The sequence below is a fragment of the Oncorhynchus mykiss genome, chromosome 2, assembly GCF_013265735.2.
Source record: "Oncorhynchus mykiss isolate Arlee chromosome 2, USDA_OmykA_1.1, whole genome shotgun sequence".
Taxonomy (NCBI): Eukaryota; Metazoa; Chordata; class Actinopteri; order Salmoniformes; family Salmonidae; genus Oncorhynchus; species Oncorhynchus mykiss.
In genome coordinates, this window is record NC_048566.1 from 72,299,921 (window position 1) to 72,325,005 (window position 25,085).

General features: G+C 39.8%; 1 long non-coding RNA gene across 1 annotated transcript; it reads right to left on the reverse strand.

Moving 5' to 3' along the window:
• Positions 1–411: 411 nt before the first annotated feature.
• On the reverse strand, positions 412–10,051 carry LOC118941485. The gene is made up of 3 exons (XR_005037757.1): positions 9,845–10,051; positions 1,238–1,361; positions 412–678 (listed from the first exon to the last, which is right to left on the reverse strand). It is a non-coding gene; the product is annotated as an uncharacterized LOC118941485 (long non-coding RNA).
• Positions 10,052–25,085: the final 15,034 nt, after the last annotated feature.

Sequence of the window (25,085 nt, forward strand, 5' to 3'; positions counted from 1 at the left end):
GTTGGCTGAGACTACCCAGAACATATCCCATTCCACGTGATAGAAGCAATCTTAAAGTGTGGAATCCAATTGGTCAGACCAGCATTGGATAGACCTAAGCATGAGCGCTTCCTGTTTTAGTTTCTGTCTATAGGAGGGGCTCAACAAGATGGAGTCATGGTCAGATTTCCAAAAGGAGGGCCTTGTATGCATTGCGGAAGTTAGAGTAGCAGTGGTCTAGTGTGTTACTCACTCATGTACTGCAATCAATATGCTGATAGAATTTAGGTAGCCTTGTTCTCAGATTAGCTTTGTTAAAATCCCCAGCTACAATAAATGCAGCCTTAGGATATATGGTTTCCAGTATGCATAAAGTCCAGTGAGGTTCCTTGATGGCCATCTTGGTATCTGCTTGCGGGGGGATATATACGTTTGTGACGATAACCAAGGAGAGTTCTCTTGGGAGATAATACGGTCGGCATTTGATTGTGAGGAATTCTAGGTCAGGTGAACAAAAGGACTTGAGTTCTATGTTGTTACAATTACAGAACAAATATTATTTCATAGTTTAATATTGACGCTGACACATTTACTCAGTCTTTACTCAGGCAGACTCCCCCTGGAGCATTTTCACATTGAGGCGGATCACCACGCTTCGGTGTCTCTCCTGCTGGTTCCTCAAAGGTGAAGCAGCAGGGGCTAACAGGAAAAAGTATGAAAAAGTACTACTGAATTACTACACAAAACCTATTTGTAGTCAAAACCATACAGCTTCACTACACATGATTTTCAATAGTAATCACGTAGATTGTTTACTATTTGATCTTAATAGTAGGACTGTTGCAGTGACCATATTCCCGCCACACCGGCGGTCAAGAGTCATGAAGGCAGTCAAATTCCACATGACTGTTTAGTCAGTGTAATTAAGCTTCTCCAAGTTCTAATGCTGCTGCTGGTCATTAGTAGACTACCAAACTTGCTAACTGTCTGGTAGTCAGCACTCTATTGTCCATCTAATCACTCTGACATCAATGCAAATGTAATTGAAAATCTAATCAAACACTTCATGAGAGACCATGAACTCATGTTGCACAACATTTCTATAGGCTATGCAACTGCAGGAGAAAACAGAGTGATGCCGTTAATCAAAATAAATAAAAAATAATACAATTCTGATTTCTATAGGCTGCTATATTTATTTCTCAACTTTCTAAATATCAAGCACATTGCTTACATTTACAACAGGATTATAGCCTACCTGGCTGGCATGGGGGAAAAAACACAGGGAAAAGCATCCTCCATTCGCTATTTCTGTGCATGGATGATATTACATTTTTTCCCGCTGCTCCTGTTTCGATATAGGTGCAGAATAATGGTCCATTCTAAATCAAAACAAATGTCACACATATATTATTTAGTATATGTAAAGACAAGATTACATCAAGAATCGTCTGATGGGTGACAATATTGAGCCTAGCTTAAGAAACAAACTTTTTTTGTGACTTTTGTAGTCCAACATGTTTTAATACAGTTTGCATCACAACTAAAGTGGCTAAATAACTTCTTAAAATTAAGCACATTTAATATGCTTGACAAGGGGTGTAGAACCTGACTAGCATATATAAGCAGCGCCTGAGTTGCAAGTTTGGGGAAGCTAATTTTCACCATAAAAATGCACCTAAATAATAAAAGCGTTACATGCATAATTGCATTTGCGGTCACATTTGATATGGGTGTTTTCCGCTAATGGAATATTCGCGCTTATAGCCTACTAACATGTGTGCATTGCTGCGCTAATAACGTGAAGGAATAGCCTAATAGTTTATCAATATTTTAAGCTAAACGTTCTGATCTGTTGCGTCAGCCACATTGCATAAAAACATTTTGATGCTAGCGGTTCTATTCATTTGTGATCTATCGCAGACTGTTTGGAATATTTATTTCTCGCTCAGAATAGAATAGGTAGACTTTTGTACAATGGGGAAGTAGAGCAGCAGGTAGCCTAGTGGTTAGAGCATTGGACTAGTAACCAAAAGGTTCCCTGAGCTGACAAGGTAAAAATCTGTCGGTCAGTTAACTCACTGTTCCTAGGCCGTCATTGAAAATAATAATTTGTTCTTAACTGGTTTGCCCAGTAAAATAGATTGACATAGGCTAGTGCTTTTGCCGTTCGTTAGGCCTACTCATCTTGTTGGCTGACGAAAAGTAAATGTGGACAGTTCTTCCAATATCTTCAATATGCACCTCGGAATTGGAAAGACCTGATCACGTGACAGACAGCCATGTGAGTGAGAGGGGCTTTTCCCCCTCAGGGAGAAGGGCACAAAGCAGGATTTTTTTAGGGTGCATTACGGCCACAAAGGGGTTGCCGCCTTGAAATTCAAGGCATTATCAAGTGCTTGTCAAATTGTGAATGAGAGACTGTTGGAGTGTGTACAGCCTGCGCAAAAAAACAAAGCAGAGCTCATGCCTTTCAAGCAACCTTTTTCAAATCATCATTAGAGTCTCATCATGCAGCCTTACAATGTATTAAAAATCAGAACATATAGCCCAACGATTGTAGAACAACTAAAGTTACATTAATAACTCTAAATATTGGAGTACCAGGGTTGGGTAGGTTACTTTCTAAATGTAATCTGTTAATTACAAATGACCTGTCCAAAATTGCCATCAGTAACGTAACTTTTGGATTACCTTAACTCAGTAACGTAATCTTTTTACGTTACAGAGTTACTTTTAGATGACCTTCCCCTTAAGAGGCATTAGAAGAAGACAAAAATGTATGTTACAAAATTGAAGTGCATCTATTGCAGGATAAATACATGTTAAAGTTTACATAGCTTGCCATAAATGGATTTTACATTTTAGTTTATGGGTTGGTTAAGTAGGCTTCTTCTAACCCATCGCTTTTTACTACATATAATAATAATACGATTAAATGATATCTTTATATTAAAAACCAAAGTCTATCAGATTTCCAGTCATTCCAATAAATGTTACACCCCTTGATCTTCAAGAATAGGACAGCTTTCATCAAGGCAAAGGGTGGCTACGTTGAAGAATCTCAAATATAAAATATATTTTTTGGTTACTACATGATTCCATATGTGCTATTTCATAGTGTTGATGTCTTCACTATTATTCTACAATGTAGAAAATAGTAAAAATAAAGAAAAACCCCTGTGCACATCAATGTGTCTTCAAATGCTACACATCTGTCATTGAACATAGATTGCATATTCATCTTTAAGACATTTCTTAGAGCAAAGACCAACAGGTTGAGTAAAATAAAGTGGACCTTCGGAATATACAGTGAAAAGACCAAGGCATACATTATAAAAAATCAGTATACATTATGAATAGATATGGTGATCTTGTGGTCAGTAACCCAAGAAGTTATATATATTTTAGACGTGCTTGGATTATGCATTGAATATGTTTCTATTGAGATCAGTACCAGAATTAAATTACAATGACGAGACAGTTCAGACACTAAGAAGTTCTGTATGGTACATACATTTGGGATATTCCCATAGTAACGGTCAATTATTTTGTTAAGCAATGGTTGCATAATCTTTAACAGGCCTTTACCAAAGCGGGCCTTAAACTCATTAATTCAGACAAGAATGAGACAATTATCTCCCAAGCTTGTGGAAAGCTAATTCCTAATTCCTTACTAATGTATTGAGTCCCTTTGTGTAAAATCAATACACTGTTGGGAAATTGGCATGAAACTGGTGACAAAAGACAGAGTACTGCCGCATAGGATAGGGGCTTCTCTGTGGATTCTGAGAACAAATGACTGTATAAGTGTTTATCTGTGTTTAATTAAGAAGGAGGGGTTGGTCTGAGAGGGATGGAGAGAGGGATGATTCTTCCCTCAGATAAAGCACATTTGTTAATTACAGAATGGAAATGTTGTTTTTATATACACTTCTACTTCTTTATCATAGAAGTACAGACATATACAGTATATAAATGCTTTGAAGAAACAAAGACAACCAAAGAGAGTAGCCCAACCTCATCACATCCACCACTAATGAAGAGCACACACCTGGGTGATGCATGCCAACCATTTATCCACAGTTATCACAGCTATTCAGCAGCCATCAGAGTTGCCCACATGAAAAAATACCACAGTTTACTGTAGAAATCTATATTACTTGTAGAATGTCGTATACTGTAGAATACTATACTACACACTGTAGTATCCCTCGATCATGTGTAGTACTTACTAAATACGTGTCATTTACTGTAGTGTGTACTAAAGACAGCAAAAAACAAAAGTAATTAGTATAGCATATGCTACAGTATTTAATTTGTACATACCCTACCCATTCCCCTACCCCAATTTGTGCCACCCATAAGTGAAAAACCTACATGCCAAGTATAGATTGTATTCACTACAGCAGGTTCCCTGTTATTGAGTATAAAGTCTGCAAAAACACTACAGTGACTACTATACTATTTATACCATATTATTTTTTCATGTGGGTCACTGCCCCGGGGCTATGGGTTCTCCTGAATCGGGAGAGAGAAGTGCCCCCTGCTGACGATCAACATCAAGTTTCACGCTGTTTCTATAGTTGTGTCCAACAGTGCTCACGCTGCCCTTGTTTTCTGTATTGCATGCAAATAAGCCAAAGAATGCTTTCATTTCAAACTGGAATAGAAAGAAAGCAAGATCTTTCACATCATAAAACAATTTCAGGTAGATAGATTTATTTGACAATTTAATGCACTTACAATCATCGAAGATGACACAAAAAAAGTATTTCCATTGTGGTCCTCATAAATAAAGGGTTCAAAAATGTATAAATATAGTAGGCCTAGGCCACACAGTAGATGTAGCTTTCTAGCCAGACTTTGGTTACATACAGTATATCACACGTAACAAAACAAAGGACAGGACGACATTGTCACAGCCTAGAGCATTACATACAGACATGATTTGTTTTCTTCTACTGCTTGATAATTAGCCAGCTTTTGACATTCTTTTTAAATTAAGTCGTGGTCGGCATGGCTTTGAGTTGCTGTGGTACTTTTTTTTCGCTCAATAGCGCTGGTATATAAAAAAAGGTGTTCTTACCACATAGATTCTTACCTTTAAAAAATGCAATATCAGAGTCTCTGACTCTACTTTTGTATTGATGGACATCTCTAATATAAGTCAAATAATTTGATAGGTACCTATAGTAATAATTCTACGGACCAGACAAAGTAGAATTAATATTACCCTTTTCTCTACAGATAGCCAAACTAGCTGATTCAAATTCTCAACCTCCAGATGAGTACGAAGGTGGAGTGTAAGTACAACTCTCACCAGCTTGTTTTGGCTGGTCTGTAGCTTATTCTTTGTTTGGGGATGCTGGTGAACCATGATGTGCAGGCATATTCAAAGTAACACTGAACTAGCGCACCTGACAGAGTCTTTAGGGTGTCACTATCAATATATTTTGAGGTCCAAGCTAGTAATACATTTTTTTGGTTTATCTTTGTTAAAACCTTTAGGGCGATAGTCTCACCTGTCAGGTACCTATCCAATTCACATCCAAGGTAGCAGACTGTGGTGTCATCTGAATTTAAATGGTTTGTAAATTGAGGCCAAGGGGAGTTGTAATGATCTTTGCCAGAGGACCTTATACCGCTTACTGTCACATGGAATGACGCTGGAGAGATGAAGCAGGTACGGGGAGTAACACATTTAATAAAGAACGGACAAGGAACGAGACAGGAACAGCGTCAGCAAATGAGTAATACAGACAAAAAACAATTAATGCAGCAGCGAGGAACATAACTGGGGAACTGAGGGGAGGGGAGGTAATAAACAGGTGATTGAGTGAGTCCATGTGAGTCCAATATCGCTGATGCGTGACTAGGGAAGGCAGTTGTGCATAATTGATGGCAGGAGTGCGTTATGCAGGGCAACCTGGCACCCTCAAGTGCCAGAGGGGAGAAGAGCGGGAGCAGACGTGACACTTACATAAAGGTCCCATTTGGCCACTAACTATACATACAGTATGCATTAGTCCCCTTGTTATAGAATGGAATTAAAGAAAATGATTGTCAGTTCACTTTTTGATGTTCTTTCTTCCCCTCCTGCATACAACATTATTTCAATAGTTTGGGTTATTCTTAGCTGCTCTGCCATTTTCTCTGTGTTGTTACCCTGCAGCACATATTATCATCATGTCCTGACAAGGGCAAGAGTGGCTATCTAGCCACTTCACCCAACAGTTCAATCCAAAGAATATTCAAGGGCAATGGTGAAATACATTGTGCTGTCTGAGTGCACTAAACAAGTCTTTATTTTCAACACGTTCTAATGAGTAAGCATATAGCCAGAATAATTAACTTTTCAGAAAGTTATTCAGAAAGGATTCAGAAAATCCTAATGAGAACATGAGGTATGAGATTTGAGTAGGAGGAGGCATCGCAACCTAATCTGCATGTTTTATTTGTTAGCCTGACCAAACTGGCCTGGTTTACAGTTAGATATTATATTATCTTCATCATTATGGTTAAGCAACCGAAATCAACGAGGGACTCTGCATCTACGGAAAATAATGCACAATGTGGAAGGTGTGTGCCACAACTCGTTAGCGGATTGGCACTAACCTTCCACCGAATAGCATTATTTTCCAGAGATGCATTATAAAGCCCAGAGTTGATTATACTGTTTATAGAGCTCGCCAGCTTGTAGTCTTAGAAACATGGAAATTAGTTACAGTAGTTTCCACTGGTTCGTTCAGCCATTCCTATGTGGAAAATTAATGGGTAAAGAACAGGGTTTTGGGATAAATGCCTAAAATAAGTTTGGAGGTTAGCACAGGCTTAGGAGATCTTATACGTTTGACTGATATTATCTCATACAACAAGTTACAACCTTTACAGATATGATCTTCATTTAAACCAGTTTGCTACAGCAGGACAATAATCCTGCAACACCAAGAAATGTGAATTAGCCTAGTATATGGTTTATAACTAATGGACATTTTTGTAGAGGTTGATAGATATTTCATAAGGTCTGAAATTCCAAAATCAGAAATTACAGACTTCAGTCAGAAGCCTTTTTAAACCTCAAATACACTACACGTTTCACATGTTCTGCATTTCAAATGTTCTGCAATGAAGATCCTACATCTGTATGAGTTATGAAGCCTTTATACTTTTGTTGTTTTTTTTTATTACATAAATCAGCTAACATACATTAAAAAATGGGGAATGTTAGCTGATGAAGATGATCTCATAGAACAAAATGTTTAAGATCTCCCAAGCCTGTGTTGAGCACCTTATATTTGGCATTTATTCAAAAACTCCATTAATTTCCCCATAGGCTTTGGCCAATGAGCCATGGCAGAGTTAGTGCCTACTAAAATATGACAAAATTGCTCTCTCTAACCAGGTTTCCATCCAACCTTTTTATTTGAGTAAAGAACATTTCGGATAACAATGACAGGCCTGATGGAAACATCAAATTTGTTGATAAACTTTCCAAACGTTGACCAAACAAAATATGCTAGACAAGGTGGGATCTTTTTGTGGGAGGAAAAACATAATTATGTGAGAAATGGTGGTGGAAACACCTTTGTATATGCAAATATTTATCTAATAACAGTCATATCAAAGTAAACTTGGAGTCACGCAATGATATGTTGTGTGGTCCTCCCTCTACTACTCTGGAAAGCATGCAGTTTATTATGCTATGAATATAAGTTATGATGAACTTCACAGGGTGGTGAAAGTGCATGGTGATGAGCTTGATGCTCCTTTCCAATACATATGCAGGGTCTTATTCTGGTGACATGAATTGATGCTTGGCTGCCATTTAAAAATAATAATAATAATCTAGCTCTTTTGTGCATCATAATCTCATGTAGGCTATACCCATTGCCAGACTGAGGACATTTGCTGTAGCCTATAACGCTACATTCTTTGTGACAAAACATCAGTACACTTGAAAATACAATGGAATGCCATTTTTTACTTATATTTTTTATTTGGTACATGGGAATTTAACCAATACTCTCTATCTGCGGAATGCAGTAAAGCAGTAACTACATGCCGTGCCCACTGCCATTGAAGGTACTTATAACAGTACCACGCCCATTAACAGTACGTCACTACATGCCGCACCAACTAGCATTACGTCACTACAAGCATTATGTCACTACAGTGCACATAATAACTAATGTGCATATGTCATCACGCACAGCCTTTTATCCACAACAAGTCAATTTGATGGAAACATCTCTGGTGAGAAAATGCGTATATTGTTTTATGCATATCTTAGATTATTCCCATGAAAATCTGTCGCCAATTGGATGGTAACCTAGCTTATACCATGGCTATATTTGCCACTAGACACCCTCCAGGTGTATTTATCCCTGTGTCTCCTGTCTCTCTGTGCCAGTTTGTCTTGTATGTTTAATCAAGTCAACCAGCGTGTTTTTCCCCCGTACTCCTTTTCTATTCTCTTTTGCTTGTCTTACCGGTTTTGACCACGGCCCGACTCTGAACTACTTTCCCGCCTGCTTGATCAGCCTGCCCTGACCTTGAATCTGCCTGCCCTTCGGTAGCTATTGGTCTCTGAACTGGTTTTGACCTTTTGCCTGCACACAACTATTCTCTTGCCTACCCCTTTTTGGATTAATAAACATTGTAAGACTCCAACCATCTGCCTCCTGTGTCTGCATCTGGGTCTCGCCTTGTGCCTTGATATTTGGTCATTTTGATAAGTACATTGCTACAAGATCCTTGAACTCACCTGTCCCTGACTTTTCCTAAATATGTGTTTTTACACACTAGCAGTATGATGAGATAAATATAATATAATACCAAAACATTTCATATTTAACAGTAGAATAGCCGGCCTCGAGGAGTACCAATTAGCAGCCAGTCTAATAAATAAATTTAACTAGAAAAGCCTGTCTTCATTGGACCCCCCTTTGTGCCAATGTCATTTGGTTGTACGTAACATCAGAATACAACATGTTAATGAGTTTGTTACTGTAGGCTATATGTAAAAAAAATAAAAACAGCTAAGAAACATGTATGTTGAAACACAGTAAAATATTATTTTTATAGCAAGACAAATCAAAATACCGAAAACACCCTCCTAGACGGAGGTTAGCAAGACGCGGTTATTGAAGAATATCTTAGATATCAGTAGCTTGAACATCAGTATAAGCGCCAAGCGTACTTGTGAATAGTGAAAATCAGCACAAAAGCAATAGTGGCATTATAATAAGTATAAGTGTCGATATGACAGTGGTAAAAAATAGTATATTATTGTCGGTTATTGGACATGTTATTTGTGGCCTCGCTCGTGCTTACAATATAGTGTGCGTCTTCACACAACAGTTGGATCTCATTTAGCTGTTATTCCTTGTCCTAACAGTCGCCACGAATCTTTGCCACTTTCACTTGATTACAACACTTCCCACAAACAAGTCACTTGCACCTAAAACAGGTGCTGTTGGTTCTGTTCAGAGTGTATCTGCCCACTGGGCAGTTCTCCTCCCTGAGAGCTGTCAGCAATTTGGCTCCGCAATGGCTTGCGTGGAAACTTTGCTGCTGCCTCTGCCCTCATTTGTCTGTCACGTAGCCCGTGTGCCAGACTCATTATGAAGTCTCTACTGCTCATGGTGTAGTTCACATGCAGGTCACCCGCGATACAAGCTAACTTTATGTAAACTTCGGTTTTGCTAAGGTGTTGTGGATAGGGATAATTAAGCCTAGGCAACCGCACCAAGTGTGGCTGCCTTACTAAGGTCAGCGTGACGCCTGCGTGTTAATGAAAGTCATAAGATCAATGTTGATATTTATATTCATTCAATCTCAACCATAAATGTTAGAAGCATACCATTTTTCCCATGCAAGCCGACATTCCGAAGTAGCCTCCGAGTGTAGCCCCTCGAGCTTCCTGTTATCGCTAATGGCCTAGAAAATATTATGTCCAATCTATAGGTAGTCTGTCTTTCCCTCAACACCTTATGGCGTGGTATGTTATCTTATCTCGCTGTATACAGACCTAAATGTTGTTAGCCAATCACAGACTGTGTTGTTACCAGTTCCCAGTAGCCTGCATCAGACAACCAATACGAGTTGTGTCCGTGGCTTTCAGTTGATTAGAAGAGTTCATAGGCTTTCCCAGAGGGGCCGTGCTATTTGGTATCCTTGGGACGTCCCTACCTCTATCAAGTATAAAGGTAAAAAGTTTAGTGTTCATTTATGGTTTAGGGTAAGGACGTCCCAGTAACCGTTCATAGAGTGAGAGACTGGCACGGTATTTGAGAGCTTGGTGCCGACACAGACATTCATTTAAATTTTATTTTTTACATGTGGCAGAAGCGATTTTCGAGTGTCTCCCACAGATAGTTTTCTTAGAGACTATTAAAATAATTACCAAGATGTCCTTGATCCAATTGATGAGTAAGTAGGCTATATTTAAGTTGTGATATCGTTTGGAAATATTTAGGCGTAAAGGCAAATTTGCTATATTTGAAAATAATACATATTTGTTGATAACGAGTTGATAATGTCTTGTCGACATCCTGTAGGCAATTTTATTTACTGTGTCGATAGGGGAGTAGGCTAGTGTACAATAACGTAATTTGATGTGCTAGTATTATTTATTTCATGGATGAATTAAATAGTAAATGAAAATAGACACACGTGGTGCTATAGGATACATACATATTTTCCATTGTAATACACTATCCCTACATGTGGGTTTATTTTTCCACTGTCACTAGGCCTACACATTCACTCTCGAACTGAATTGAATAGGGAATGCATAACTACTTTTCACTGAGGAAGGGAACGAGGCATGACATTCAACTTCGATGGAAGACCTTAAAATCATGCCTGACAAGACTAATGAAATCATAACGGTGTCCTATTACAGTGTGGATACAGGAGTAGCCTGTTATACAATAATGTAACTGTATGTGCTTGTATTATTTATCTAATTGCAAAATGAAATTGGAAATGTGGATGGGTACGCTACTTCATTCAATGATTACGGTATTGTACAAGGTACAGTAGATACACGAGTAGCCTATAGTCTACAATAATAATGTTATTGATGGGCAATATTATAATTATTTCATTGTTTAATTAAATTGTAAATGGGGATGGGTAGGCTACTTCATTCAGTGAATACTGAATGTCTTGCTATCTCTGGGAGTATGTTAATGAAGGCTTTTCAGCTGTTGAACTATAGCAAAGTCAAACTCAATTCTAAATCTCTTTATTTTAGTCAAGAAGTGATGAGCCAGAGCAACCAATCAGCATCACTGTAGCTGTTCTATCCACCACCCACACTGATCTCCCTCCACAAGCAACCACATCCTCTTCTCCTGTTCAATTCATTTTCAGCCTGTCAAGTGTCAGTTGTGCAGAGGTGAGGACGGAGTCAGGCGCTGGACACAGAACTGAGTAAAATAACGTACTTTACTCTGAAAAATAAACAGCCAATAAATCCACGCAGGGATAACAAACCCTAACACAAAGACTAGCACAAAACCAGGAACAATCATGCACAAAACATAATGGAAACCAGAGGGTTAAATAGGGAAATAATAATAACGTAATGGGAACCTGGTGTGTACAATCAAGACAACAAATGGATACCTGGATACCTAAAATGTGAGAAATGTAAACAAGATGCTACAGTTGTGTGTGTGTGTGTGTGTGTGTGTGTGTGTGTGTGTGTGTGTGTGTGTGTGTGTGTGTGTGGAGTTCCAAGAAAAGACAGGAGAAGATTGCAAAGGAGATATATCTTGAATATCAGGCAGATGTTGGAATACAGAATTAAATGGTGTAAACTTAACAGGCTAAACTTGTTGACTCTTTGAAAAAGGGGTTCCAATAGGGTTATTTGGCTGTCACCAAAGGAGAACACTTTTTGGGTTCAGGTAAGAAGTATTTTTGGTTCCATGTAGAATCCTTTGTGGAATGGAGCCTAAAAGGGTTCTCCTATGGGGACAGCGGAAGTACTTGTATGAGGTGACTACCTCAAGCTCTAAACCTTCAGAGGTAGTAATCACACCTGTGGGGAGAGGGGTATTCATCTTACCAAACCACATGATCTTTGTTTTGGAGTTGTTTAGAACAAGGTTAAGGGCAAAGAAAGCTAGTTGGACTCTAAGCTTTCTCTGCCCTTAATATTGTTCTGAACACCTCCAAAACAAAGATCATGTGGATTGGTAAGAAGAATGCCCCTCTCCCCACGGTGTGATTACTACCTCTGAGGGTTTAGAGCCTGAGGTAGTCACCTCATACAAGCACTTGGGAGTATGGCTAGATGGTACACTGTCCTTCTCTCAGCACATATCAAAGCTGCAGGCTAAAATTAAATCTAGACTTGGTTTCCTCTATCGAAATTGCTCCTTTTTCACCCCAGCTGCCAAACTAACCTTGATTCAGATGACTATCCTACCCATGCTAGATTACAGAGATGTAAGGGTGCTCTCGAGCGGCTAGATGTTCTTTACCATTCGGCCATCAGATTTGCCACCAATGCTCCTTATAGGACATATCACTGCACTCGATACTCTTCTGTAAACTGGTCATCTCTCTATACCCGTCGCAAGACCCACTGGTAGATGCTTATTTATAAAACCCTCTTAGGCCTCACTCTCCCTTATCTGAGTTATCTACTGCAGCCCTCAACCTCCACATACAACACACGTTTTACCAGACACATTCTGTTCAAGGTCCCCATAGCACACACATCCCTGGGTAACTCATATTTTCAGTTCGCTGCAGCTAGCGACTGGAACGAGCTGAAAAAACACTCAAACTGGACAGTCTTATCTTAATCTCTTCATTCAGACTCAATCATGGACACTCCTACTGACAGTTGTGGACGCTTTGTGTGATGTATTGTTGTCTCTACCTTCTTGCCCTTTGTGCTGTTGTCTGTGCCCAATAATGTTTGTACCCTGTTTTGTGCTGCAACCATGTTGTGTTGCTACCATGTTGTTATCATCTTGTGTTGCTACCATGTTGTTGTTGTGTTGTGTTGCTACCATGCTGTGTTGTCATGTGCTGCTGCCATGCTTTGTTGTTGTTTTAGGTCTCTCTTTAATAAGAAGTGTTGTCTGTTTTGTCCTATATTTTTATTTAATACATTTTTATTTTTAATTGCCTGTCCCCGCAGGAGGCCTTTTGCCTTTTGGTAGGCCGTCATTGTAAATACGAATTTGTTCTTAACTGACTTGCTTAGTTAAATAAAGGTTAAATTAAATAAAAATCCTGTTAGTTTGTAGGTAGCACCTTTTTATCTGAGTGTAGGCCTATATTACAGTGCTGGTATGTGGTTTTCTGTAAAAAAATATATAATTAATGGGTGGTGGTGAGTTAAGATAATCAGAAATACTATGGAACATCCTGTAAATGGTTGCGTCAATCAAATCTGGTATCAGGATAAATATGACACTGAGTCACCATATTGTATACTATGTACTTTTTATTAGCTAAGCAATAAGTTGTAAATGCAATTTTCGTATATACGTGTCCGCTGTAATACCACGCAGGGTAGAACAGAGAACTGACTTGTTCCTGACAAAGATATTATAATATACTCTGACAGAAGTAGTTCCTGCTTCCGAGCCGGCCTGTCACAGAGTAGAGACTGGGCGTGGTTTAAACTCACCCAGCCTTTCGTTGATTGTTGGCGCACGAGCTGGTCCCAGCCCCCTAGGCGCTTCAGCGGTCAATCGTTGTAGTTGTGTAGAATATCTATGCGCTCATACACTCGATACATTTATCACACACCTGTTATCTAACAAAATACTGTTTGTTCCCTACACTACGTTCTGTATGTGTCCGTTTTTATGTTATTCTGTATATTTCCATCACGAGAAAGGCCCATGGCCCTCAAACTGTTAACAATGTCTCAAGTCAGCTATGTTGCATAACACATACACCCACACAAGCCAACAGCAGATAATATTCAATCACATATGATATGGTAACGGGCTATAGTGCATAACACAGAACCTCACAATCCCACTTTTAGCAGACATTTGCACGCAGGCAAAGTAACCTTCTATGTGTGCTGAGGCATATGTGATCACTCAACATTGACAGGACCGACAAAAAAAGACATGCTCACATGCAAACAAAAGATAACGTGTCTAACTTGCACTGTTATGCATTAATTAGGACACTAGATACAAATAGCTAAGCCTGGCTATCAATATTCTAGCATTTATTGAGGCAAGCAGATCAGAGATGTCAAGGTGGTTCCCAATCATATGTCATATCTATATGTGACACACACAAATATGTATGGTCATTTGATTTGTTATTTTATGGAGCCATTTTCTAGGCCCCCCAGATATTTACATTTAATGTATGTATATGATTACTGCCTCTAGGGGGAGCTGTGAAGTCAATGGAGTGCGTAAGTGAGATTTCTTCTTCATTCTTGGAGAATGACTAGTACTGAAAACTAACATTTCTCCATCTCATCACTTTACCCTATTAATTCAGGTGTGTAATCGTCAAAAGTGCAATTTGACTCAAAATATTGAGGTAACATGGTTAATTACATAGTCAATGAGTTTGATAATGTTTGAAGGCAATTGAAGGAAGTTTTAATCGAGTGAAAAACTGGATGGTATTTTCCCCATTGTAAGTACAGTAAAGGAGTTAGGCTAGGTTCTTAATGGTTTACATGTAAGAGAAGGAATTAAGATGACGTCTAACTTTCAACAACGTTTTAGATCCAATTTGTTTACATCCAACAGGCTCAATTTACATTAGGTAATATATGTAAAGTCATGATAAAATGTGTTAGTGTTAATATTTGTACAAAAATAATGTTTAATAGTTTGCTAGCTTGATGCTAAACAAATTTAGCTAGTCTAAGCGCTAGTTAGCTCTAGGCCAACGTTAGTTGGTTTTAGTCAATGTCAGCTTACATGTTAGTGGTTAATAATGTAATGGTTGTAGCATTGTTTCGCATAGGCGTCCAGTAATTTCTATTTTTTTTTCACGAAAATGACACTGATAGTACAGTGGGTTATATATAATGTGAACTTGTAACGTAAACTCACCCCATTCCGTACAAATGTGCACAACCGCAACATTCAAACGAGGCTACAAAGAAAACTAATGGGATTGTAGCGACTGTTTTGACTTCAAAATCAGGGGTGTGAACTAGGTTTCTATTCAAGCGTTGATTGACATGGTAATGGCTCTACAGTATTGGAGAAAAGTTGAGAAAACTGACCCTCCGTTACATCTTGACGTGTCATGTCGTAACGTACAGCACGCATAAAGCAACTATTTCTGTCTTACAATCTCTCTCCACCAGGTGTAGCACTTCTTTCATCCTTTAAAAACAAGAAATGGACAGTGACGGGGGTAAGGGGGGGGATGTGTGTCATGTGTGTCATTGCATGCGATCATCATTCTCAAAGCCGCTGTTTACTTGAAAGATCACTTTAGCACCGCCCTAAAAACACAATTCAAATTCGACACAAACCTTCAAATAGGTATGTAATGACACATTGTATAAACTCTTTATAGGGTTTTATGTACATTTTAGAGGCGATAAAGTGATAAGTTGGACAGATCTAGTGAAAAAAAGCAATTTTCCCACACAACATCTCTCCTTCTCACTATCACACATTAGGTTCGCTTCCCCACCCGCCATTTTTTAAAAGACCCGACGGTGCTCAATGCTTTCTTGAATCATGCAGAAACGGGCAGCGTGGGGGTCATGTAATTGATTCTGTTGGAAAGGGGAGAAATTGTGCTTTACAATGTTATTGACATTACAGTTGATCTAGAAGTATTACGTTTTTGGGGCACTAAAATAAGGTCAATTGTACAGACCAAGGCAATGTACAAAAGTGAGTGAGTTTACGTTAGATGTATGGTGACTGTCATGGGCAAGTCCCTTGACGGATACCAGGAATGGTGGAAGGACAATCTGAAGGTAATTATCTTTGCACACAACAGCAGCGTCCAGGCCTCCAGAGTACTCACCCTATCGCCTGCTGTACGGATGGGAGCCGCAGCGTCCAGGCCTCCAGAGTACTCACCCTATTGCCTGCTGTACGGTTGGGAGCCGCAGCTGTTTACTGAGGTAAACACTGCAATTGTATATACAATTATTGCATAGACTGTAGTATAAAAAAATTGTGATTGACTTAGTGTTTTTCTATTGCTATTTTTGTATAACGTACTTTGAGATCACTGATACTCCACCTGATGTGGTGGAAGTTGTCGAACCAGATCAGAACGCCTTCGAGGACCACCTTCAGGCACGGACTGAGAACGGACTGAGTTTTTGACAAGGTAAAAATTGTCCGCTGTTAAATGTATTTTCTGGCCTTCCAAGATATATATAAGAGCTGTATTTGTAATAATATTAAATAGAATTGCATTTATTTATATTATCACTCAAGGTGACTGAACATGGACAAGGCGCAGGAGAAACAGAAGGAGAGCCGCCGGAGGAGAATCAAGGTGACTAAGTGCTTCGACATAAGGGCGAATGACTTGGCTTAGAAGAAGAACAAAAGGAAGGCGAGACCTGCGAAAGCTTGGTGCTCTTTGGCTCCTAGCTGGGGTCACCATCCATTAAGGTGAATATAAAAATCTCAGATGATAACTATTTGCATTTTCCGCCTCGTGGTGGGCGGCATCGCTATGCTGTCAGCAGTACCAACATTGGCCCAGGGGTTTCTCCAAAAGGCTAACCACGGGGTCATGTTAATTAACCACCACTTCCAGGTAGGTACTGTTAAGGTTGAATGACTCCAGTGGTTATGACACCACCCAGGAGTTTCTCTCAAAACTCATCTCTCTATCTTTTCCAAGGACCATCCATTGCCTCCCTTATCAGCCCCACTGACATAAACAATTTGACAGGTGTCCTTTCTTTTCTGCCTGACATTAACATTATTGCATCCCTAATCAAACATTTAAATTAAATAATTCAATAACTGTACTTTTACATACCTGATAATCCTTTAACCTGTGTGTTTGCTTGTTTACGTCTGTCTCCTACCCTGTTCCCTTTACTCTGCTCCTATTCTCCAGGACCTAGGGGTTCTGCCTAACACCCAGACATAGATCGACCTGATGTCCCCCATTACCAACCACCCTCCAACTTTTCATTACATCTGCTGTTATTGTCATGTTGTCATTATCTGCTAAGTAAGAGCAAAAAAATGATGCACAGATTAGCTAAAAACACTAGCACTGCAAACACTCAGAACAAAGAGGGCAGCAGTGCCTGGACTTTGCAGTTTCCCTCTTCGAGTCCACCTTCCAAGTCTGACTACCTGTTGAATCCACACAGCACCCACCTCCTCTATTCCACACACCAGAATTCCGTATTTCAGTGTACAAAAAATCTGAAAGTAAATTAACACACGTCCCAAAAAAATATAAACGTTTATGTATTTAAATCTAAAATATTGCCTGATTGGTTTTCACAGCTGTTTCATAAGGTGCACATGATTGTAGATTGTAACGTATCCCTTGATGGTATTTGTTAGTTCAACATGATGAATTATTGTTGAATTATTGAATTACTCTCCTTCCAGACCCATATCAAACATTTCCAATCCAAAGTTAAATCTAGAATTGGCTTCCTATTTCGCAACAAAGCATCCTTCACTCATGCTGCCAAACATACCCTTGTAAAACTGACCATCCTATCGATCCTCGACTTTGGCGATGTCATTTACAAAATAGCCTCCAATACCCTACTCAACAAATTGGATGCAGTCTATCATAGTGCAATCCGTTTTGTCACCAAAGCCCCATTTACTACCCACCATTGCGACCTGTACGCTCTCGTTGGCTGGCCCTCGCTTCATACTTGTCGCCAAACCCACTGGCTCCATGTCATCTACAAGACCCTGCTAGGTAAAGTCCCCACTTATCTCAGCTCGCTGGTCACCATAGCATCTCCCACCTGTAGCACACGCTCCAGCAGGTATATCTCTCTAGTCACCCCCAAAACCAATTATTTCTCTGGCCGCCTCTCCTTCCAGTTCTCTGCTGCCAATGACTGGAACGAACTACAAAAATCTCTGAAACTGGAAACACTTATCTCCCTCACTAGCTTTAAGCACCAACTGTCAGAGCAGCTCACAGATTACTGCACCTGTACATAGCCCACCTATAATTTAGCCCAAACAACTACCTATTTTCCTACTGTATTTAATTAATGTATTTATTTTGCTCCTTTGCACCCCATTATTTTTATTTATACCTTGCACATTCTTCCACTGCAAATCTACCATTCCAGTGTTTTACTTGCTATATTGTATTTACTTTGCCACCATGGCCTTTTTTTGCCTTTACCTGCCTTATCTCACCTCATTTGCTCACATCGTATATAGACTTGTTTATACTGTATCATTGACTGTATGTTTGTTTTACTCCATGTGTAACTCTGTGTCGTTGTATGTGTCGAACTGCTTTGCTTTATCTTGGCCAGGTCGCAATTGTAAATGAGAACTTGTTCTCAACTTGCCTACCTAGTTAAATAAAGGTGAAATAAAAAAAATAAAAAAATTAAAAAATTGTATAATATGACATACAATAGATATATTTTGAACCGCAAGGGTGTACTAATGAGCTTTATTTTTTTTTTAATCATAATTGAGAACTACTGAAATAATATGATTTCAATGTACATAAGGGAAGGCCTGTTTATTAAAATGAAAACATGCCAGCCAGACAAGCCAGTGTTTGAATAAAATGTATTTGCATATGAATGGAGTGGAAATTGGCTGACTTTGTGATCTGTAAGGTAGGAAACATTAATGTCAGGGGGGGGCATTGAAATTATATAATATTTTACCCTGATGGCTGTTTATTCATGAAAAGCAGAAGATGGCAAATAACATTAATCGCAATGGTTAGTCTATGCAAATTAATATGAATACATTTAGCCTAATTGGTAACAAATGTGACGTAGGAGAAAGTCAGGGGAAAAAAGTCAGGCTTTTGTTTGTCAAATCCAGATTAAATATAAATCTTCGTGTGTATCAAATCTGAGTTTGTGCTAAATCAATGACAAACAGCTGAAATGTTTAGGCTTTATCATTATCTGTGATCAAAACAGGCTGGGGTGTTTTAGATTCCGTTTAGTCTGAAATTATGCGTAAGAATGCAACTGCACTGAAATCAATAGCCTGATTCAATGGGATTCTCCTGAATAATAAATGTTTTTATCTGTTAAGCTGTTTGGTCTATGCATAGACCCATACCGATTCTAACTTGGTATTTTGCAGTAGGCATAGCTCTAAATTGCAGAGCATTTAATAAACCAACCACATTTTCCTGTGATGTTGAGGCTGAGCAAGACCTTCGATAGGCTAGTAGACTATGCGGAAATAATTGTGGAGTTAATCATTGTTATAGCCTAGAGCGCTTTATATAATCTGGACCGTTGTTTTTCCTATGGCTAAGCAAACAAGTGATAGCATATGCTTTTTGCCCGTCTCTATGACAAGGGTTAGGCCTATATCCTCACACACACCCTCAATTCGAGCCCTGCTTTTAACCATAAGACATCTCCACAGAAATGTATAGCCTAAGGATTGCATGGTGACAGTGATTGTGTCTGTTAATCCGGTAAACTAGGAAGTGGGGGAAAAATGAGGTCAAATCATGACATCAGTGATTTGCAGGCCAGAGAAAGATGCCAGAGTTTCTGAATTGGAATTTCAAGTTGGAAACTGCTCAAAACAAAACAAAATCCCAGTCTGAGTTCCCAGTTGTCTTGAACGCACTGAAGTCGGAAGTCAGAGATTGCCAACTTCCAAGTTGTTTTGAATGCACAACTAGAGACATAGGCTACCTCTTATTTCTGAATAGGGATATCTCCAACAAAGAAGCCATTGTGTCTGTAATGATGTGAGAAATAGGCATATCTACACAGCAATGGTGGCTGGCTGCCTAATAATTTGAGGTGATAGGCCTATTTTAGCTAAATCGACAAATTAAATTGATTAGATTACTCTGGTAATGACAGATTTTTTTTACAAAATCATGTACATGTAGACGTTTGTAAGGCGTTCATGGTGAGATCTTTAATAATAAACTAAACAGACACTTAAACTAACACGCGTAACACATGTAGACTTTTTAAGGCGTTGATGGTAAGATCGTTCGTAATAAACTTACAAGCAAACTGACACATGAAGTGTCAGTGCCACGTTACACGGTGTGAACACGTAACCTCTACGTACGTCTACATGACGTTTACGTGTCATGTGACGTGAACGCGTCGGCAGATTGAAGCCTTAGAAAAAAACTTGTCTCCATTGATAGTCCATGTTAATTCATCACAGTATTTTATGGTGCTAGGAAGGCATTAGGTGACTACGTGAGAGGTATCAGTAGCTTCACGGGGATTAATTATGGCCCTTATCACCCACCATCATGGTGGATGGGCTTAAGCATCTGCCTCTGGATCTAATCCAGCGACTATGAGAGCTTGTTGGTTGGTCATGCACTGCTTGAACAACACGTGTGCGTTGATATCAGCAAGTCAAGCATGTTGTAGAACAAACAGAGCAACAGGCCAGCAGGCGAGTTCCTCTTTTCACCGAGTACAGCCATGCCATCTGATCCGAAACATGATCTGACACTCGCTCTCCTGCTGGCCGATATGGATACTTTCCCAGATATGGATAGCCGTTCTGCATGAATCAGAATAATCATCAGAGATGTCATGATGCATTTCTTCCCCGCAATCTGAGTCGTTTTCATTCAGATCTTGCTGCAACGCTAATGCAGTGTGTGCATCCATTCATCTTGGTCTTGCAATTGTAAATTATGCATGCTCTCACTGTGTAGCCTACTCCAAATGGGCCTAGAGTAGACTAATAAAACTGCTTGTACTGATATAGGGTACAACATTTTAAGATCACAATTAGAATAGGTGAATACAATAGAATGTCCCCCCCTGTTCTTCATTCACAACTGGTGATTACATAATTATGCATGTTCGCTTCCCCTTGCTCATCAACTCACCCATTTCCCCCCCTTCTCCCCCATCATACTATACGTCATTTATTTCATTTGTTATTATACTGTATGTGTGAAATTAGCTTCAGTATAGTTTAGGTTCAGTTTTGAGGCAATTATCGGGGTGATTACCAACTGGGCATGGCACCTTCAACTATCGGGAGAAGGAGCGGAGCAGTCCCTACTGTTGGGAGAAGGAGGGGCAAAGGGGAAAGACATTCAAAAAATGACATGCCCACATGAAACTGGTTATAACTCCAGCTCTGTTTGTGATATAAAAATTCTAACAAAGACAGTGTGTTATATAAACATATTTAGGAAATTTCAAGGAGGAGGGGGGCATAACTTTAAAAATAGTAGAGTAATTAAACATTTAAATTAGCTTTGAGTCATTATAATGCTTAATATACACAATCACAAAGAAATCCACTAAGATGTTGTTTAGGAAGGTCATAAAAAGCATGATACAAGACAATTTACTTCAAAAGAACAGAATAGTATGTTTTGAGTTGTGTTTATCTGTGCTTAGTAGCCAAGGCTATGGCTGTGCCATGCCAATCTATGGCTGCGCCATGCCAATAAAATGAACTTTTCATTTAGCAGACATCACAGGTCCTATCCTACCATAAAACATTGTCACCAGTAGCCAACTCACACGAGGAACTCACACAGAGCCATTGTTATTCTAGTAAAAAGTATATTTTGAAACAGACTGTCTTGTTTTGCACACTTTGTACAAAATAATAAAATGCAGTACTACAGGATATTTCTTAATGTAGCTCTTTGTTAGCTAGCTATAACTGGCATGTTCACGTATCGCCAACCAGGATCAAACTGCCCATGACCTAACCATTTGGGTGGTCTTAACCAATCATAGCACAGTATGATATGGCGGTAAAATGCATCCAATTACAATTCAGTATGTTTAAACATATGAATATTACAGGCCCCTTCTTTTAAAACAAAATAAAAATGTTTACATATTCTAAGGGTTTCTTTTGAATACATGCTCGGTAGTTTGAACTCAAGGTAAGTAACCATTTATATTTCATACCACAGCAACTGAATCAACATAGACTCTGAAACAATGATCCAACATACTGCTACTTTTCAGACATGGGATTCTCAGCAACTCAGCTTTCACTGTAGAAATAACATCTTAACATTTCAAACAAATACAATACCAAAGCATTTCAAGTGAACTTTCAATAACAAGTTTACAGTCTGGAACTCTATTCAAAGGAAATTATTCCTTTGATCTGTGATAGTTCATCACGATGGTTCCAGAATTCTGAGGCGCTCTGAGGGCATTTTCTCCTCTCCTCAGGCCATCCATCCTGTATGACTTTCCTCAGCTGTGTGAATTGCGAGTCCGTTTCTGTTTCTGCTTGGATCTCCTTCAGTTTTGTGTCACTAACTAAGTTGCTGTACACAGTGTGTACTTGCATGTCCATGCCTTCACTGAGGCTGCTGCCCTTATAGGTAAGAAACGTCCTGGAGAGTGTGTCTGTGACAGGGATGTCTTTGCCTGGACGGTGAGTGATTATGAAGTCGTATTTTCGTAGTTGAAGGATCATTCTCTGTAGCCTTGGCAGGGCTGCGCCTAGTGGTTTCCTCATAATTGACTCAAGGGGCTTGTGGTCGGATTCCACAATGACTTGTTGTCCATATATGTACTGATGGAAACGTTTACATCCGAACAGAATGGCATAGAGCTCCTTTTCGATTTGAGCGTAGTTGATTTCACAGTCTGTGAGAGATTTGGAAGCGTAGCCGATGGGCTTTCCTTCTTGCAGTAGCAATTCTCCTAGTCCATACTTTGACGCGTCCACTTGGAGTCTGAGCTCTTGGGGTCGTAGTAGGCAAGGATTGGTCCTGGTTCTCTCGTGATCAAGTCTTTCACATTCTGGAAAGCAATGTCGTGTTGCTTGTCCCAGAGAAACTCACTGGACTGCTTTAGCAGTTGACGCAGGGGTGCATTAGCATTGGAGAGGCTGGGTGCGAGCTCTGTACGGTTCTTTGGTGGCTCCATTTCCTTTATGGATAAGATCTTCTGTGGATCTGGCTTGATTCCAGTCGCTGTGAGAAGATGTCCGAAGTAGCTGACCTCTGTAGCGCTGACTGTGCTCTTCTCAGTGTTGAGCCGGACTCCTCTCTAGTGGGACCTTTGCAGCATCATGCGGAGGTTTCGGTCGTGCTCCTCTTTGATTCGACCATAGACAAGTATGTCGTCCACAATTCCATGCTCTCCAACTCTTTCTTCAGACGGGCACGGAGAGCAAGGGGAATCTTTCTTGGTGGGTAGACCACAGGGGTTGCATCTGGGTCATTGTGAATGGTACATTCTCCTGGGAATAATCCTATTCCTGTAAAAACATCAGCAAACTCCTCCAGTACATTGTCTGTCTCTACTGGTGCTGTCACTGATAAAACTAGCTTGATGAGGTCCATGTCTAAACATGCTTTAAGACCTAGCACTGCAGGTGCTCTAGTGTCAACAACATAAAAGTCCAACATCATGTCACTTTCCTTGTATTTGCATTTGAAAGTGCATGTGCCTTTTACAGGGAGCTGTTCACCACCATAACTAGTCAGTCTGCGCGTGGTGGGCTGTAGCTCGCACTCAGAGGTCAAGCTGTGGTACTTATACAGAGGAATAATGTTTACTTGTGCACCAGTGTCTAGTTTGAACTTTAGCTCTGTGCCTTGTGTTCCTATCTCAATGTCAGCAAAGGCTTGCGCTGTCTCTGATATTTGACTTTTCTGTGTCACTGAATCAATAAACAGTTCATCAGCGTTTGACTCTTTGATTAACATTTCATCTTCACTCACTGTGTGTACTGTTTTTCCACGGTAAGCTCTGCACACTTTTGCAAGGTGATTCCATTTACCACATTTAGTACACTGTTTGCCGTTAGCTGGGCAATTTCCATGTTCGCCATGCACTTTGTATCCACAATATCCACATGTTTTGGGGCATTTTGAGTCTGTGTCGCTCTGTTTTGGAGTCTCTCTCAGTTCTAAAACGTGCTCTCTGTGCACCAGAGGTGTGCTTTTATCTCTGACTGACTGCATGCACTGCTTGTTCACGTGATGCGCACGTGCTGCTGTAACAGTATAGCTTCAATCCCTCTCCTCGCCCCAACCTGGGCTCGAACCAGGAACCCTCTGCACACATCAACAACTGACACCCACGAAGCATCGTTACCCATCGCTCCACAAAAGCCGGGGCCCTTACAGAGCAAGGGGAACCACTACTTCAAGGTCTCAAAGCGAGTGACGTCACCGATTGAAATGCTATTAGCGCTTACCACCACTAACTAGCTAGCCATTTCACATCGGTTACACTGCAGCGCGAAATGGTTTTCATCTGAGCCTGTGCTAGCTCGTGAGATCTGGCTAGGTCGATAGCTTTGTCCAGCATTTTTCCTCTTCTCCTCTGTCCTTCAGAGGACCTGTGAACATTAGCTCCACATGCTGTTTGTACTTACGCCATGCATCGGGTAGGTTTGTAGACTCCCAGTCCATTCGAGGTGAAGGAACTCCAGACAAATCCATATTTTAAGACCGTTTACTCTGACACCATGTCTTGTTTTGCACACTTTGTACAAAATAATAAAATGCACTACTACAGGATACTTCTTAACGCAGCTCTTTATTAGCTAGCTATAACTGGCATGTTCACGTATCGCCAAACAGGATCAAACTACCCTTGACCGTACCATTTGGGTGGTCTTAACCAATCATAGCACCGTATGATATGGCGGTAAAATGCATCCAATTACAATTCAGTATGTTAACACATGAATATTACACAGACCACCTGAGCAATTTGTATAATTGTTTGGCAAAAATAGATTAATTAGAATCCTTGGAATCTGATCTTTCTGAAAGGGTATAGCAATTAAAACATTTGGCCTGCATGGACCTGTGTAGGATGATATGGAAGAAGTGCTTTTTGGTAAGCTCCGTTCCCTTCCTTGTCAATGCACGCTGTGCTGGTCATCAGTCTCTTCATTCTCTATTTGACCATTTTCACCCATCAGACTATCAATTTAATATTGTCTTTAAGCCAGTGTTATCCAACC